Below are 19,852 nucleotides of genomic sequence, written 5' to 3'. Positions count from 1 at the left end.
TTTGAAGGGGGTAGCAGAATAGCATGCAGGTAGCAGGAACCACTCAGAGACGGTGCGGTGTAGTTCAGGGTCTTTACTGATGACAAAGGTAGACCCTCCCGGAGTACTGGCTAGCGATCGGGGCCTGGTCAGTCCGTGAGCAGATGGGATCTCCCCTGGCCAGGCGGAGTTGTAGGCCTCCCCAACTAATTGTACTCTTCTGGCTACCTTGCTAGAGGCGGGTAAAAGTAGCCCACGTCCCTGAGTGTACCGTGTGGTGCTCACCCGTATGGCCGGTGACTCGGGGCCTTCTGGTAGCTTCCGCTCCACGACGGCGGTGCTGGTCCCTTGCGTGTGACCGTGCCTTCGGGTTTCTTGGCCAGAGGACCTGAAATCCCCTGCCGGTCGGTTTCTGCTGCTGGGTAAGGATTAGTCCCCACAGCCTCGGACTCCGGGTCCGGTGAGAACTCTTCAATCAGGGCGAGCTCTACAGCTTCCAGCCCCTGACTCCTTTTAGCACTGCTCCCACTGAGCTCCTGATCTTTCTTTCCTATAGCTGCTCCTCTCCAGACCAGACTATGTCTCTGTCTGGGACTCTTCTTCTCCTCTTTCTCTCCAACCCTGCCTCAGCCCCAGTCTTATATAGGGGAAGTTCTTCCCCTCCCAGGACTGGGCAGGAGGTGTGGCATGCATAGGATTCCTGACCAGGAGACCTCCCACCTGCTCTCAGACGTAATATTGCTATTACTGTGGAAACCACACCCCTGGGGTGCCACATTCCCCCCTAGTGAAATTTAGTACTCCGGGACTAAACATACTTTTGTAAACATAACAAGTTATAAACAGCAACAGTACAATAAAGAAAAACACATTAGGATGGTCACGGCGTGTCCGCAACCGGGTGCAGTTTTTGAAGAAAACAAGGGTGTCCATTCCACCAAAGAACAGGGAGCCGTAACCAGGTAGGGGTCTGTCCTGCCCCGAGTCTTTAACAGTCTTTAGTCCGTTCCTGGGTTACGCTCCAAACATATGTACAAAGGATTCCGGATAATCCATAACCGACACCTATAAAATAACTAGAAATACACAATTATTCACAAGCAACAATAAACAAGTAAATACAAATAAAACAGTTTGAGCACTTTAAATCCTCCAACGTACGGGCAACTGGCCTCTAGTGACCCTAGTAGACCTACGGAGCTGACTGACTGGTCCTGAGTTACAGGGTGTAGGGGCTGTCAAAGGTAAACTGGGCAGCTGTCTACGAGCTCTTTGGCTCACTAGGGGCACGGCAGGCTCACTATAAGCAGAGGGTTGATCCTCCTGGTCTGCTTGTGTGGGGTCTTCTGCCTCCTGGACCGGCTGCTCTTCCAGCTCTACCTGTTTCTCCGTAGGTACTTGAGATGCTGGTTGGAGGAAGGTGAGGACGGGTACCACAACAGCGCCATTGACTTGAGTCCAAGACCGAGGGAAGTCTCCGAGCACAGTACTGACCATATCTTCCCTTTCCTCTGCGGGTCGAGGGTCTTCCTGTTCTTCTTCAGGGTTCCGTAGCTGTTCGGGACACTTCTTCAGGTGATCTCGGGATACAATGGCTGTGGTTTCTCCTCCATCCTTACTGATTGTGCAGACTTTCGGGTTCTCATGGCTTGAGGGCAGTACGGTGTACGGGTCCTTCTCCCACTGGTCGTCCAACTTGTGGAGCCGTCTCTTCCTCTTCAAGACCTGCTCTCCAGGTACCAGGGGAACAGCGGGAGCATACTGGTTGTAAGTCTTCTCCTGTCTTTCTCTAGCTTGACAGAGACTTCGCTCCACGCTCTCCTGTACTTTCCGGTACTGCTGCTGCCTCTCTGTGTCCCAGTCTGCTTCTGGTGAAGTGTCCTCGGGTGTCAGGACTCCCATATCCAGGTCAACAGGCAGCTTACCAGGTCTTGCTCTCATTAGGTAAGCCGGGGTACAGTTGGTAGAACCTACAGGGATGTGGTTGTATAGGTCCACCAGATCAGGCAGTTTCTCAGGCCACAGACTGCGTTCTTCCAGGGGCAATGTTTTCAAAAGGTCTATCACCACCTGGTTCATTTTCTCGCAGAGTCCATTGGTTTGTGGATGATAGGGTGTTGTTCTTATCTTCCGGCAGCCATACAGAGTGCAGAACTCCTGGAAGACCTCCGCTTCAAAGGCAGGTCCCTGGTCCGTCAGCACCTGCTCTGGGTATCCGTGTGGACGGCAGAAGTGCTGCTGGAAGGCTCTAGCTGCTGTTTGAGCCGTTAAGTCCTTGACGGGGACGACAACCAAGAATCGGGAGTAGTGATCCACGATGGTTAACGCATAGACGTAGCCACTTCTGCTGGGGGTCAGTTTTACATGATCCAAGGCTACCAGTTCCAACGGCTGCTTGGTGACGATGGACTGCAGGGGAGTCTTCTGGCTAGCACGGTCCTTCCTTCTTAGGTTGCATGGGCCACAGTCTCTGCACCACCTCTCGATGGTTCCTCTCATGCCTACCCAATGGAACCGCCCGCGCAGCAGGAACTCCAGCTTCTTCCATCCGAAGTGCCCAGCTCCGTTGTGGTATGCCTCCAGTACTATAGCCGCGTCTCTTCTTGGCACCACTACTTGCCAGATCAGTTCATGCGTCCGGGAGTTAACCATTCTGCGGCACAACTTCCCCTTGTAAAGGAACAGTCGACTCTTCTCAACCCACAGTTGCTTGGCCTCCTCCGGAGCGTCTGGGTCAAGGCGGGCATCTGGCTGAGTCAGCATCTCCTTCACCAGTCGGACGGCGGGGTCACTGTCTTGCGTTTCCGCCCAGTTGTAATGAGGTAAGGGGTTGAACGTAGCAGATTGCTTACCCCTTACACGGTGGGAATACTGGATAGTCCCATGACGGTGGAACGCGGGGAGTTCAACTTCTTCCAGTTCCTCTGGATCTTCCCCTACGTCCGGTAGGTTTGGCATTCTGGACAAGGCATCCGCGTTGGTATTGGAGCGTCCTGCCCGGTATTTGATCGTGAACTCATAGTTGGACAGGCGGGCCATCCATCTCTGCTCCAGGGCACCGAGTCTTGCCGTATCCAGGTGTGTCAACGGGTTGTTATCCGTGTACACGGTGAACCGGGAAGAGGCAAGGTAGTGCCTAAAGCGTTCGGTGACTGCCCACACCACTGCCAGGAACTCTAGCTTGAATGAGCTGTAATTCTCAGGGTTTCTTTCGGTGGGTCGCAGTTTTCGGCTGGCGTAAGCAATTACCCGTTCTTTCCCCTGCTGGATCTGGGACAGTACGGCTCCTAGCCCGACGTTACTTGCGTCGGTGTAGAGGATAAAGGGCTGGCTGTAATCAGGGTACGCCAGGATTTCATCCCCCGTGAGGGCCATCTTCAGCTGGCGGAAGGACTCTTCTTCCAGCTTCTCCCATCTGAAGGGTGGCTTCTGGTTCTTGGCCTTCCTGGACTGGCCTATCAGGAGGTCCTGCATAGGAGCTGCCTTTTTGGTGAAACCGGGAATGAATCTTCGGTAGTAGCCTACCAACCCGAGGAACTGCCGCACTTCCTTTACGCTGGAGGGGCTTGGCCATTCCTTAATTGCGGTGATCTTATCAGGGTCGGGAGCCACTCCGTCAGCACTCACCACGTGTCCCAGGTACTGCACCTTTGGTTTCAGGAGGTGACACTTGGAGGGTTTCACCTTTAGGCCGTAGTTTGCCAGGGCTTCGAACACTTCTGCCAGGTGTTTCAGGTGGTCCTCGTAGGTCTTGGAGTAGACGATGACATCGTCCAGGTATAACAGCACCGTCTCGAAGTTTCGGTGTCCCAGACAGCATTCCATCAATCGTTGGAAGGTTCCTGGTGCGTTGCAGAGTCCGAACGGCATGCAGGTAAACTCGCTAAGTCCCATCGGGGTGGTGAATGCGGTCTTCTCCCGGTCCGCCTCTGCTACAGGAACCTGCCAGTACCCGCTAGTGAGATCCAAAGTGGAGAAGAAGTTAGCAGATTTTAAAGCAGCCAAAGACTCCTCTATCCTTGGTAAGGGGTACGCATCTTTGTGTGTGATACGGTTGATTTTCCGGTAATCTACACACATTCTCATGGTGTTGTCCTTCTTTTTAACCAAGACTAGTGGAGCTGCCCAGGGGCTACAGCTATCCCTGATTACTCCAGCCTCCTTCATGTCTCTAAGCATCCCCTTGGCGTGTTGGTAGTGTGCAGGGGGTACGGGTCGGTATCTCTCCTTTATGGGAGGATGGTCTCCCGTGGGGATGTGGTGTTCTACCCCCTTTACTCGCCCGAAGTCTAACGGGTGTTTACTAAACACTCTCTCGTACTCTTGAACCACCCGATAGACTCCCTGTTTCTGGTGTGAGGGAGTGGAGTCAGTTCCCAAATGTAGTTGCTGACACCAGTCCTCCATTGGTTTCTTAGAGCCGTTACCTTCCTCTGGGTGAGATGGAGGCAAGGGTTCCACTGACTGTACAGAATTTTGGTCGATGGTATACAATTTGGCTAGCGTGGCATACCGGGGCAGGTATACTTCCCTCTTCCCGATATTTATTATGCGAACGGGCACCCTCCCATGGCGTACATCAACCACCCCCCGTGCCGTCAAAATGGTGGGCCTACTGTCTGAGTAGACTGGTTCTACCATTGCCTGGTAATCTCTACCTCTCAGACCAATAGCTGCCCGGCACCAAATCATCATTTCACTTTTCGGGGGCATGGCAATAGGGAAAGGGTCACACATTCTCACGCTTCCTATCTCACCACCGGAGAGTTCCACCTGTTGCCGCCGCATCAGTGCCCGGATCTCTTTTTGGAGCACTCGCTGCTGGCCGGAGCTGGCGTTCTTGGCAACCTGCTGTAAAATGAAAATCACCTCTGCAAGACAATTTTCAATCACATTAGTTCCTAGAGTTATCTTTGGGTGACTCTCGCGCTTGTCAATGTCTACAATGATCAGTCCCTGTGCTGCCAGTTCGACTCTACCGATTTTAATGGTCATCTCTTTAAATCCGATCTGTGGCACGGGCTGACCATTGCTGGCAATGATACTCAAGTCATCGTCAGGGTAGCGGGTTATATCCGAGTCATTCCAGTACTGCTTGAAGAGCACGTACGGGATGGTGGTGACCTGTGACCCGGTGTCAAGTAGGGCACTCATAGGAATGCCATCCAGTACCACAGGCAAGACTGGACGTCCTCCCACGTATTTGTCACGCCAGTTCGATGGGCCTGGTGATCTTATTCCTAGGGGTTGGCCCTCTACCCCAGGTTGTGCCAGTTTAAAGGACAGTACCTTGCCATATGTCCGGGTTGATTGCAGCGGCGGCAGATGGGTTGTCCGTCCTCGTTGTATCGGTCGCTGGGTCTTCCTCTGGCCGGTGGGGTCCTCCTTGGTCGACGCCACGGGATGTCCTCCGGTCCGGATGCCAGCTGGATCTTCCCTGGAGCAGAAACCTGTAAAGACTGCACAGTTCGGGTTAGCGCAGCAACGCTTTTAGCTAGCTCTTGGACCTGATGGTGCAAGTCTGGAGCCGGGTCATTGTTCAAAGCCTGCGCGTCAGCTCCCACAGGCCCTGCCGACAAGGGCGCCGCCTCCTGGTGGTAAGCGGTAGTAGGGCGCCTGTGGGTCACCACGCCACCCGGTGCCGGTTCTCGGAGCACCCGGATGGCTCTGTCCTTGAACTGTGCAAAGTCCAGATGAGGATCCTGTAAGGCCATTGCCCGCAACTGGGTTCGGTGGGCATTGCAATATAGTCCCTCTATAAATTGTTCGGTCAACAGCCTGTCCTCGTTTCCCACGCCGTCAGGGTCGGTCTGCTTAATGGCTCTCAGGGCCTCTTGTAGGTTTAGTGCATAGTCCCTTATATTCTCATGTGCTCGCTGTTTGCACCCATAGAATCTAAGCTTAATCTTGGCTGAGGTGCGGGTATCAAAGGTGTCCTTCAGCCGGGTTAATATCCCTGCGACAGTCCTCCTCCCAGGTGGCCAGGACTTTACCTCCCTTTGGGCTGCCCCGGTTAGTTGGGCCACCAGGATGCTCACTTTTTGCTCTTCTGTGAGGGGGTACACCTGGAAGAGGCTATCCAGCTTTTCTCTAAAGTCATTCAGGGTATGTGACTCCCCTGAGTACTGGGGTAGCCAGGCTGCCCCCGGGATATAGGGCATGGTGAAAGGCATGACCGCAGCAGCGGCGGCGCTGGCGGTGGCTGTGGCAGTGAAGCTCTCCTCCGTATCCGACATCCTCCTCCCCCCTAGTGGACCGTGGCCTACCTTGCGATGATCCTCTTCCGTAGGCCGCGGCTCCGCAGTGGATCGTCAGGGTTGAGGACCTTCCGTCGCGCTCCTGTGACGTCGGCGTCTGCTGGGCTCCTTCCAGGACCTTACGCAACGTCCGGACGTGAGGCGGAGCTTCAGTTCTCGCGCGCTTTCGGAGTCCACGCCCCTCTTCTTCCCGCGCGGCGTCTTCAAGATGGCGTCCAACGGCGGGAAAACTCCACGGATGGCGGGAAGAAGGCAGAAGATGGCGCCGGATGGCGGGAAAACTTCACGGATGGCGGGAAGAAGGCAGAAGATGGCGCCGGATGGCGGGAATCTTCACCACAGGTAAGTTTAACAGTCTTTTTCAAGTACGCAGTACCCGGTGGTTGCGGGCACGAAATCCTGCCGACTACGCCAAAGTTGACGCGCCCCTGGGCCTGAGTCGCGCAGCGTTGCGCACGCGGGAGCCTACCCGGAGCCGGATCTGATAGGGGTAGTAGTCTCGTGGCGGTGACCCGGTCCGTGCCCAGGGAGTCAAGCTGAGTGGCAGTATTTAGCAGTAGATGTTAGAATGTTCGACTACACCACCCGTTGAATGCGGCTATGAGGCCGCCGCTGCAGGGCAGACCGCTGAGGCCGGTGGTACGATTGTGCAGCGTAGATGGTATAACCCCCAACGGGAGGGGTATGGCCTCAGGGCAGCCGACGTGTTTGAAGGGGGTAGCAGAATAGCATGCAGGTAGCAGGAACTACTCAGAGACGGTGCGGTGTAGTTCAGGGTCTTTACTGATGACAAAGGTAGACCCTCCCGGAGTACTGGCTAGCGATCGGGGCCTGGTCAGTCCGTGAGCAGATGGGATCTCCCCTGGCCAGGCGGAGTTGTAGGCCTCCCCAACTAATTGTACTCTTCTGGCTACCTTGCTAGAGGCGGGTAAAAGTAGCCCACGTCCCTGAGTGTACCGTGTGGTGCTCACCCGTATGGCCGGTGACTCGGGGCCTTCTGGTAGCTTCCGCTCCACGACGGCGGTGCTGGTCCCTTGCGTGTGACCGTGCCTTCGGGTTTCTTGGCCAGAGGACCTGAAATCCCCTGCCGGTCGGTTTCTGCTGCTGGGTAAGGATTAGTCCCCACAGCCTCGGACTCCGGGTCCGGTGAGAACTCTTCAATCAGGGCGAGCTCTACAGCTTCCAGCCCCTGACTCCTTTTAGCACTGCTCCCACTGAGCTCCTGATCTTTCTTTCCTATAGCTGCTCCTCTCCAGACCAGACTATGTCTCTGTCTGGGACTCTTCTTCTCCTCTTTCTCTCCAACCCTGCCTCAGCACCAGTCTTATTTAGGGGAAGTTCTTCCCCTCCCAGGACTGGGCAGGAGGTGTGGCATGGATAGGATTCCTGACCAGGAGACCTCCCACCTGCTCTCAGACGTAATATTGCTATTACTGTGGAAACCAGACCTCTGGGGTGCCACAGATGTGTGTGGGCGATTGGTGCAGAGACTGATGGAGGAATTGAAAAGGCGACAGTTGAGGGGCAGGGTGGTAACAATGGCGGTTAGCTAATGGTGCCACGCTATGAGAAGGATGTGGGGAAAGAGTGGGTGGGGCTAAGCTGTCTGCCCAGCATGCGACTAAGGGGCAGGCAGTTACTGGAGCAGGAGAGCTGGGGCTTAGCCATGCTGGAGGGCAGGAACACCTTGTGGACCACTGGCCTCCGGACATTGCTGCAGCAGGAGCAGGGAGAAGACTGTTGAGCCCAGAAATAAGGGCTTGTAGCCAGTGCTCACCTTACTGTGCTGTCCGGGCACATACTGCTTGGATGAGGGGGTGAGACATCTCTCTTGACAGACAGCACTACAGAACGAGCAACTCCGGGTTCCAAATTGAGAAGAGGAGGAGACTGGCTCTGAGGGAACATTTAAGTTAGAGGAAGGGGGTTTACTAACCATTCCTGTTCTCATTGTCCACATTAGAGGGAACATACCACTCATCCAGATAATAGAGGGGTGGGGAGGGAGAAATCATAAAGCATCCCAAAAGGGGGGAAGGGCATGCAGTTAGTGCCACATGCCATCCATAAGAGGGGGACAGCATAGTGCAACCCTTCACCCCTCTCTTTGTCCGTTAACCTATCAATGGTTAACGGACAAAGGAGTAAGATTGATTTACAGATACATAGCTCTCTATTGTAGTGCTTTTTGGCAAACAACATTTTTAATTTTACCTTCAGGTGCATATATGAAAAGATTTTTGGGGTTACCCACCCTAGAGCAAGCAATGTAGAGTTGACCATGTGAAAAACAAGGGCTCTCCAAATTAATGCCGACTACTTTAAGTGATCGACCTTGTGCTTTGTTTATAATCATAGTAAATGCACATTGGATTGGGAACTGCACATGCTTAAAATGGAAAGGCATGTCGCTAGCTAGAAAGGAGATACGTGGAATGTAAACATTTTCTCCCTTAAGGTTTTCCATAAGAATAGTGGCTTCAATAACATTGGGCATGAGACTCTTAACTCACATCTTTGTGCCGTTACACAATTTTGGTGGGTCAAAGTTCCTGAGCAACATTATCGGAGCTTGTATTTTTAAAGTGAGCCTATGCAGTGGCATTTCAGGAGGCTCCAAAGAATTCAGGAACTCCAATGGGTACATTACGGCTTGTTCACTATCCATGACTGAATCAATGGACATGTAAGTGGTTGCTGGACCCGGCACTCTGCCCTGTATTTGTAGATTTATGGAGCTGACACTATCATTTTTAGGTGCTAGTATTGCGAGTTCGCAAAACCACTGATGGTTGTTAAAATTGTTACAAATATCAGGGAAAACTTTTCACAAATATCCACATGGATACATATATGGCACTTCCTAATAATAGAATTCAAAACATCAACTCAGACTTAAAGTGCTAAAGCCGGAGCACTGAAGAGATCCATAGGTTAAAAATACATTTTTACTGAGACACTGTAAAAACAACAATAATAAAAAGCAGAATGTCCTACAGGGAAACTACTGTGACCAATACAATAATGATATATGCATCCAAAAGGTATGGAAGGTATGCAAAAAACATGGATAGGGTAATAAATATATAAGTAATGTGATCCCCCGTCTACAATAGAAAATCTATACACTGAACCTGGTGACAAAATTAATAAGCAAAGTCCATATATAAAAATTGAAGGATATATGCACAGTATTGGTAGGCATAAAAGGCTGTAAATAGGCCTTAAGATGGTTTAATTAGCACCTCTCTCATTCACAAAATATGACCACAAGCACAGAGAAATATTGCTGCACATGGGCTTGGATATTGGCAGAGGCGACTGCCTGATGCAAGGTAAAGCAGGTATCGTCGTGTATCCTAATATAATAAGTCATTTATACAATACCTGATGAATGATGTACAGCACCATTTAACTGTGCCTGATTTCATATAACCTTTTAAGACTCCAATATACTAACACCCCAAATTTTTACATATATTATATACCTACTGTGGTAAAGCGGCTTGCTCGGCTGTAAACGGAGGTAGACACGGAACACTGTCTCTTTAAGTTTCGGGTTGGTTTATTAAAAACATCATAAACCAACCTAGAGTTCATAAAGTAAACACAGCCCATTTGGCATAACGGCAAAGCAAAATAAAAAGATACAGCACAGTCTGAATATCGGCCGTGGTCCGGCCACTCAGGGTTAACCACACACAGTTTAGTTTTAGCACAACACATGCAAGCTCCTCTCTGGAGCAAGCCACTCCAGATACTGAACCACACCTGAGTCACAAAGCTGTCTATTTACAGCCCAGACCACATGCTGGAGTGGAGATATGGTGAATGGCCTACCACCCGCACAATAGCCATATATATATATATATATATACGTACATCCAGACATTTATTATATATATACACAGTATACATATGTACACATAACTCACAGACATCTTGCATTTAACACATTAGCATGTAACAGGCATATTGACAAAATATATATACACACAGAAAAAATAAGGCTGTTTTTTTCCTGAAGAATCTCCTGCTTCAAAAATGATGCGGGTACACCAGTGTCTAAAAACGCTGTGTGCACATACCCTTCAAGGTTTTCTTGACCTTATGAAAAATATACAAAAGGAAGGGATAAAAACAAAATAAAAGATTGTATACTTACCCTCTCCAACACCCATGGCTTCAGTGCAAGGTGCTATAGTGGTCTCTGGCGGGACAGGAAGGTATGATTTACTGTTCCTATCACCTGATATCTGCAGCCAATCTTAGCGCACACTGAAGAATACTTTGTCCTGACAGAGACCACTAGAGCAGCTTGTGCTAAAGGTGCCTGCTTTTTCTATCCCTAATTAAAGTTAGGGTTAGAATTAAGGAAATAATATATACACATAAAAACACCAAAAATGTACTAAAAAGTAAAAAAAAATAATATGTATAACTTTTTATTTTATGTCAAATTTCATCACAAAGCAGAAAAAAATACGGAGCCATTAGGCAGACTATAATAACATTATTTTTTTAAAATACAATACATGTGCTTTGGGGATAAGTGGTTCAATAATGGACTGGTGGAAAGGACTTAAGGAATGCTAATAGTCCACGAGTGAGGGTGCTCAAAATACTTTTCCAGACACTGGCAACCCATATTATGCCACCATATGGGTCCATACTAAAGTTTGCTATGGGGCACTATGATTTCTCTCTGAACACCTATAGATATACAGTACAGACCAAAAGTTTGGACACACCTTCTAATTTAAAGATTTTTCTGTATTTTCATGACTATTAAAATTGTACATTCACACTGAAGGCATCAAAACTATGAATTAACACATGAGGAATTATATACTTAACAAAAAAAAGCATGAAACAACTGAAAATATGTCTTATATTCTAGGTTCTTCAAAGTAGCCACCTTTTGCTTTGATGACTGCTTTGCACACTCTTGGCATTCTCTTGATGAGCTTCAAGCGGTAGTCACCGGAAATGGTCTTACAACAATCTTGAAGTAGTTCCCAGAGATGCTTAGCACTTGTTGGCCCTTTTGCCTTCACTCTGCCGTTCAGCTCACCCCAAACCATCTCAATTGGGTTCAGGTCTAGTGACTGTGGAGGCCTGGTCATCTGGCGTAGCACCCCATTACTCTCTTTCTTGGTCAAATAGCCCTTACACAGCCTGGAGGTGTGTTTGGGGTTATTGTCCTGTTGAAAAATAAATGATGGTCCAACTAAACACAAACAGGATGGAATAGCATGCCGCTGCAAGATGCTGTTGTAGCCATGCTGGTTCAGTATGCCTTCAATTTTGAATAAATCCCCAACAGTGTCACCAGCAAAGCACCCCCACACCATCACACCTCCTCCTCCATGCTTCACGGTGGGAACCAGTCATGTAGAGTCCATCCGTTCACCTTTTCATCGTCGCACAAAGACACGGTGGTTGGAACCAAAGATCTCAAATTTGGATTCATCAGACCAAAGCACAGATTTCCACTGGTCTAATGTCCATTCCTTGTGTTCTTTAGCCCAAACAAGTCTCTTCTGCTTGTTGCCTGTCCTTAGCAGTGGTTTCCTAGCAGCTATTTTACCATGAAGGCCTGCTGCACAAAGTCTCCTCTTAACAGTTGTTGTAGAGATGTGTCTGCTGCTAGAACTCTGTGTGGCATTGACCTGGTCTCTAATCTGAGCTGCTGTTAACCTGCGATTTCTGAGGCTGGTGACTTGGACAAACTTATCCTCAGAAGCAGAGATGACTCTTGGTCTTCCTTTCCTGGGGCGGTCCCCATGTGAGCCAGTTTCTTTGTAGCGCTTGATGGTTTTTGCAACTGCACTTGGGGACACTTTCAAAGTTTGCCCAATTTCTCGCACTGACTGACCTTCATTTCTTAAAGTAATCATGGCCACTCGTTTTTCTTTACTTAGCTGTTTTTTTCTTGCCATAATACAAATTCTAACAGTCTATTCAGTAGGACTATCAGCTGTGTATCCACAAGACTTCTGCACAACACAACTGATGGTCCCAACCTCATTTATTTATTTACGCCAAGAGTGTGCAAAGCAGTCATCAAAGCAAAAGGTGGCTACTTTGAAGAACCTAGAATATAAGACATATTTTCAGTTGTTTCACACTTTTTTGTTAAGTATATAATTCCACATGTGTTAATTAATAGTTTTGATGCCTTCAATGTGAATGTACAATTTTCATAGTCATGAAAATACAGAAAAATCTTTAAATGAGAAGGTGTGTCCAAACTTTTGGTCTGTACAGTATTTTATGGCATTAATATACTCACCGATCGCCGTCTTCTCAGGCATCCAGTGCCGTTGTGCTCCTCTTCCAAGTCACCTGATGGCTATTCAGACTATCTGGGTCACACTGTGCTCTGTGTGATCCAGAAGTGACTTTATGGCCATAGCCCCACTATCAGTATTTGGTCAGTATTCGGTTAGTATTTTTTTTCAGAAGTGGGAGCCAAAACCAGATGAGGAACAATCAGAGAAAAGGTATAATAGAAACAAGTACACCAATTCTGCATTTATCACCCACTCCTGGTTTTGGTTCCCACTACTGAGAAAAAATTCTGACCAAATACTGTCCAAATACTGATATTGGGGCCGTGGCCTTACAATGTAAGCCTATGGAGCATCAGAACGAGGCTCTGAGCGAGGCTCCATAGGCTTACATTGTAATATAGACTTCCAGGTCACATACAGAGCAGTGTGACCCCAGTCTGCAGAGCGGTGACATCACACAGAAGAGAAGAAGAGCGGTGCTGGATACTGGAGAATACGGTGATCAGTGAGTATATTAACACACTGACACTACGCTAACAGTTACACAGGATTAGGTGTTAGGGGAAAAAGGTTGATTAAAGTGCTTTTTTAAAGCAAAATATCAGTGACATACAGTTATATCCTTTTTTTGTAGTGGACCTGGTTATATTTAGGAATATGAATACAGGAGAATATGTGACAGGTAAATTATATATCAGTGACATATTATGTATGCAAAGTGCTGCGGAATATGTTGGCACTATATAAAAATAAAGATTATTATTATTGTATTATGCTGTACCACATATACCATCAAAAGTCTGTACACATATTATAGCAGATACAGTATGGAAGTTTCCCCTTGAAGACGTGTATTATTGCAGTGTATTTTGATGCGTAATGTGTTTAGTAATCTACGTTATTAGTGATTGATTGTGTTCTGCCCAGAAGCAGGGCATTAACAGGGGAAGTCAGGGTTAATAGTTGGGACTAGCCCAGAGTGTGAGGGGATAAAAGTGAAGGGACAGAGTGGGTTTCCTGTTAGGAAGTCAGATAGAACCCAGAATGCAGTAGAAACAGACCTATTGTTTGACTAGCGAGCAGAACCACATGAAGTGGGTGTCCCTGAAGTGAGTGAAGACCGAGGCAATGAATCGTGATCCAGGGTAGAGACAAGGAAAAGAGATAGAAGGAGTGAGTGATTCTCCGAAGACGGGATCTGGGGCAGGAAGCCTAGCGGGACTGTTCCTATTTCTTAAGCCAAAGAGGAAACGGGACGAATCAGAGCAGGGAATGCGAGATGAAGAGAATGACCCGAGTGGTAGTTCCGAGGCATCGGCAAGCAGAGAAGCTAAATAAGGCTATGTGCCCACGATGCTGAAATGCTCGGGATTTTTTCCTGAGCGTTTCTGCATCTCCCTGGCAGAAAAAAATGCATGCGGATTGTACATGCGCTTTCCTGCCAGGGACATGCGGAAATAGAGCGTTATTCACTGACATTTCCGCATGCGGATTGACAAGTGCTTTCCAAGCGATTAGCATCACTTGGAAAGTGCTTGTGACAACTAGGTCACACTATATAAATCCATGCAAACGGAATGGATTTATATAGTGTGACCCGAGAGAATGGTTAAAAATAAAAAATAAATGTATACTTACCCTCCGATGGCCCCCGGTGTCCTGCTTTACACTCCGTTCTCCCTTGCCGACAGCGGTGGATTGAAAGATCTGCCGACGTCAGCGTCGCGTGACCCGTCACATGACTCTGACGTCAGCGCAGGTCCTTCAATCCACTGCAAAGTGCCGGGAAGCAAGGAGGAGCGCAGCGCGGGCCGCCCGAAGGTAAATATACATTTATTTTTTATTTTATCCTTTTTTTACAGATTTTTTAATGGTACCTGGGTGTGGATGAGACTCTCCTCTCCTCTACACCCGGGTACCATCCGCACATTAGAACACTTGGATTACGAATCTACATATACAGTGATGAGTAATCCTTGCGGTCTAATGCAAGTCAATGGCGGCGAAGACGCAGCACTTCCGCAAAATAATTCGTAGTGCTGCGTTTTTTTCCGCAATGATAATCCGCAGTGGAAATTTCCGCAGCATGTGCACAGCACATGCGGATTATCATTAGGGAACATTGCTGCCCTTCTACCATGCGTTTTTAATGCGTTTCCGCAGCTGCAAAAACGCTGCAGAAAAGCATTAAAAACGCATCATGGGCACACAGCCTAAAGGCCATAGTGGCAGAAGTAGCTCCTCTAAAGGGAAAAGGATGCAGACTCTTGCTTACTGAACTGTAGTGCCATTATTGGGGACAAGGGAAGCTCCCGAAACATTGTTCTGAGTTGTAGTGAAGGCAGAGGAACTAACTGAGGCAGAACCGTGTGAGTTTAGGAAGTGAAGAGAGAATGTGTATAAAGATGTTCCTTATGTGAACAGAAACGTCCTTGAAGATTTGCACCCGCTATCCACTGTACATACTCCACCTCACATTATAGTTCAGTAAAACACAGTTTATTTTGAGGTGGTGGTTAGAGATGAGCGTTGTTCTACTCGAACTGTTCGCCAATCTCAAATTCGAGCTGTTTTGGGCGGTGTTCGAGCCGTTCGGCGAACACGAACAATTTGAGAAAAATTCGGCTGTTCGAGGTTATGTTCGATAACTGTTCGTGCACCAAAGTCATAACTGGATTTTTTCTCAGTAATGATGAAAATTAATGTTAATACGCAGTTTGAGTGTACAGCGGGGTGGGGGGAGGGGCAGGGGATGGATCTCTGCAGGAATAATGAAGATCTCCATTTTTTTTTTCTCTTTCCCGCATTTACAGTGGGGAGGTGCAATCTGTCAGCCTATCAGCAGCGCACACACGGAGCGAAGTGCTTTTTTTCACACAAGCAAGGGCATGTGTCATTGGCAGTGTATGTCACATGTCCTTGCCCTATAAGACCAAGCCATTTTCCCCGTCGCCACCATTTTCTCACTGCTGCAGCTGCGTGTTAGACGGCACCGCTGTTGCTGAGTGCGCTATACCTTGTTAATTTCAAGCCAATTTTCGCACAAATCTACAGATAGCTTGGGAGTAGGGAATAGTTGTGATTGCAGTCCTTTTAAGGACTAGGTTACAGCATTTCCTATGACTTTTATCAGGCAGGTCTGTGCTCTTAAATAGATAGATTGTGGGAGTAAAGACTAATTGTAATTGGAGTCCTTTTCAGGACTAGGTTACATCAGTTCCTATCAGTTTTTGCCAGGCAGGTCTGTGCCAGTGCTGTGCAAGTTTTTTTCACAGCATTTGGCTGAATCTAGCAAAGCTAATCCTTTTGGCCTATTGCAGAGTGTGTTAGTCAGTGGAGTAGCCTATCTGTGTTGCAAGATATACCACCTGTGTATAGAATACCAATTTTTTTACTGCACCTAGTGAAGTAAAATCTTTTGGGCATAGCATCATTCTATTAGTCCATCTATACTGACCTCCATCAGGTTGCAAATTGAATATAATTTTTTTCTGCATCTAGCTCTGAAAAAATATTGGGCTTCTAGCTGTGTGTGGGACTTGTTGTATTAGTCCATCTATACTGACCTCCATCAGGTTGCAAACTGAATATATTTTTTCTGCATCTACCTCTGAAAAAATATTGGGCTTCTAGCTGTGTGTGGGACTTGTTCTATTAATCCATCTATACAGACCTCCATCAGGTTGCAAACTGAATATATTTTTTCTGCATCTACCTCTGAAAAAATATTGGGCTTCTAGCTGTGTGTGGGACTTGTTGTATTAGTCCATCTATACTGACCTCCATCAGGTTGCAAACTGAATATATTTTTTTCTGCATCTACCTCTGAAAAAATATTGGGCTTCTAGCTGTGTGTGGGACTTGTTCTATTAATCCATCTATACAGACCTCCATCAGGTTGCAAAACTGAATATATTTTTTTCTGCATCTACCTCTGAAAAAATATTGGGCTTCTAGCTGTGTGTGGGACTTGTTGTATTAGTCCATCTATACTGACCTCCATCAGGTTGCAAACTGAATATATTTTTTTCTGCATCTACCTCTGAAAAAATATTGGGCTTCTAGCTGTGTGTGGGACTTGTTCTATTAATCCATCTATACAGACCTCCATCAGGTTGCAAACTGAATATATTTTTTTCTGCATCTACCTCTGAAAAAAATATTGGGCTTCTAGCTGTGTGTGGGACTTGTTGTATTAGTCCATCTATACTGACCTCCATCAGGTTGCAAACTGAATATATTTTTTTCTGCATCTACCTCTGAAAAAATATTGGGCTTCTAGCTGTGTGTGGGACTTGTTCTATTAATCCATCTATACTGACCTCCATCAGGTTGCAAACTGAATATATTTTTTTCTGCATCTACCTCTGAAAAAATATGTGGCCTTCAAGCAGTGTGTGGGACTTTCTCTATTAGTCCATCTATACTGACCTCCATCAGGTTGCAAACTGAATATAATTTTTTTCTGCATCTAGCTCTGAAAAAATATTTGGCCTTCTAGCAGTGTGTGGGACTTTCTCTATTAGTCCATCTATACTGACCTCCATCAGGTTGCAAATTAAAAATATTTTTTATCTGCATCTACAGTACCTCTGAAAAAATATTTGGGCTTCTAGCTGTGTGTGGGACTTGTTCTATTAGTCCATCTATACTGACCTCCATCAGGTTGCAAATTGAATATAATTTTTATCTGCATCTAGCTCTGAAAAAATATTTGGCCTTCTAGCAGTGTGTGGGACTTTCTCTATTAGTCCATCTATACTGACCTCCATCAGGTTGCAAATTAAAAATAATTTTTATCTGCATCTAGCTCTGAAAAAATATTTGGCCTTCTAGCAGTGTGTGGGACTTTCTCTATTAGTCCATCTATACTGACCTCCATCAGGTTGCAAATTAAAAATAATTTTTATCGGCATCTACCTCTGAAAAAATATTTGGGCTTCTAGCTGTGTGTGAGACTTGTTCTATTAATCCATCTATACAGACCTCCATCAGGTTGCAAACTGAATATAATTTTTTTCTGCATCTAGCTCTGAAAAAATATTTGGCCTTCTAGCAGTGTGTGGGACTTGTTCTATTAGTCCACCTATACTGACCTCCATCAGGTTGCAAATTCAAAATAATTTTTTGTCTGCATCTAGCTCTGAAAAAATATTTGGCCTTCTAGCAGTGTGTGGGACTTTCTCTATTAGTCCATCTATACTGACCTCCATCAGGTTGCAAACTGAATATATATTTTTTCTGCATCTACCTCTGAAAAAATATTGGGCTTGTAGCTGTGTGTGGGACTTGTTCTATTAATCCATCTATACAGACCTCCATCAGGTTGCAAACTGAATAAAAAATTTTTCTGCATCTACCTCTGAAAAAATATTTGGGCTTCTAGCTGTGTGTGGGACTTGTTCTATTAGTCCATCTATACTGACCTCCATCAGGTTGCAAATTGAATATAATTTTTTTCTGCATCTAACCCAGCCAATAGTTTTGGCCTAATACCAAAGTTTGGCCACTCAGCTCTGCTCGGTTCCCATCCATTGTTTTTTGTGCAAACAACTCCAGAGTTGTGAATTAGTTAACCACCAAAATGAGTGGAAAAAGGCCTGCTGCTGGTGGAAAGGGGAATAGGCGTGTTGGGAAGGGGAATAAAGGTTGTGTCCATGGGGTAGGTGTTAAAGCAACAGTAACATCTGCAGAAGAAAGACCATCTTCCAGCCAAACTAAAATGTCTACTTCTTTTAGCGGACAATGTGATAAGATCCCTTTCTTACGGCCACGCCAATCGCTACAAATTCCAGATGAGGCACAAAAACAGCAGGTGCTTCAACGGATATCAAGTGCTCCTTTAAGTGGGCTCTCCTCCACATCAACTTCAACATCACAAATACTCCAGTCCTCAAAGGTGTCACCCCAATCGCACTTGCTTCCTCACAGCTCCCAAATCTCCAGCTGCCCGTCTGAGTATGAGGTAGAACAGATGGTTGAGTCTGCAGAGCTGTTTACTCATACTATAGCCTGGGAATCAGAGGTCGACTCCAGCGCTTCTGTGAATCCAGACGAGGAAATGATCTGCTCTGATGCCCAGAATCTTTATGAGTCGGATCCAGGACCAGACGCAGAAGGTTCTGACCATAATGTAGACCCTCATTCCCAAACTGTAACTCCTGTTGGTGGAGACAATGAGGAAGACGATGATAAGACTCAAATACCTGATTGGAGCGACAACTTTAGTTTTTTGTCAGGGCAGGAACAGGTTGGCTCTGAGGACGACGGGTGTGATAACGCACAGGGTGATGATGATGAGGTTGGAGATCCCACTTACTGTCAACCCACAGTCAGCCAAGAGATGAGGTCAGCAGAGGAGGTGGAGGAAGATGCTAGTGACGACGAGGTCAGGTTGCGCCTTCCTGGACAGAGACGTAGTACTGGAAGCACGTCAACAACTGCATCCTCAAACACAACTCTGCCTCTCACCACAAGTCGTGGTTAGAGATGAGCGTTGTTCTACTCGAACTGTTCGCCAATCTCAAATTCGAGCTGTTTTGGGCGGTGTTCGAGCCGGTCGGCGAACACGAACAATTTGAGAAAAATTCGGCTGTTCGAGGTTATGTTCGATAACTGTTCGTGCACCAAAATCATAACTGGATTTTTTCTCAGTAATGATGAAAATTAATGTTAATACGCAGTTTGAGTGTACAGCGGGGCGGGGGGAGGGGCAGGGGATGGATCTCTGCAGGAACAATGAAGATCTCCATTTTTTTTTCTCTTTCCCGCATTTGCAGTGGGGAGGTGCAATCTGTCAGCCTATCAGCAGCGCACACACGGAGCGAAGTGCTTTTTTTCACACAAGCAAGGGCATGTGTGATTGGCAGTGTATGTCACATGTCCTTGCCCTATAAGACCAAGCCATTTTCCCCGTCGCCACCATTTTCTCACTGCTGCAGCTGCGTGTTAGACGGCACCGCTGTTGCTGTGTGCGCTATACCTTGTTAATTTCAAGCCAATTTTCGCACAAATATACAGATAGCTTGGGAGTAGGGAATAGTTGTGATTGCAGTCCTTTTAAGGACTAGGTTACAGCATTTCCTACGACTTTTATCAGGCAGGTCTGTGCTCTTAAATAGATAGATTGTGGGAGTAAAGACTAATTGTAATTGGAGTCCTTTTCAGGACTAGGTTACATCAGTTCCTATCAGTTTTTGCCAGGCAGGTCTGTGCCAGTGCTGTGCAAGTTTTTTTCACAGCATTTGGCTGAATCTAGCAAAGCTAATCCTTTTTGGCCTATTGCAGAGTGTGTTAGTCAGTGGAGTAGCCTATCTGTGT

This window comes from Phyllobates terribilis, unplaced genomic scaffold (genome assembly GCF_046119375.1).
Source record: "Phyllobates terribilis strain yellow unplaced genomic scaffold, ASM4611937v1 Scaffold_2__4_contigs__length_985480577, whole genome shotgun sequence".
In the NCBI taxonomy this organism is placed as follows: domain Eukaryota; kingdom Metazoa; phylum Chordata; class Amphibia; order Anura; family Dendrobatidae; genus Phyllobates; species Phyllobates terribilis.
Note: the sequence above shows the minus strand (reverse complement) of the source record.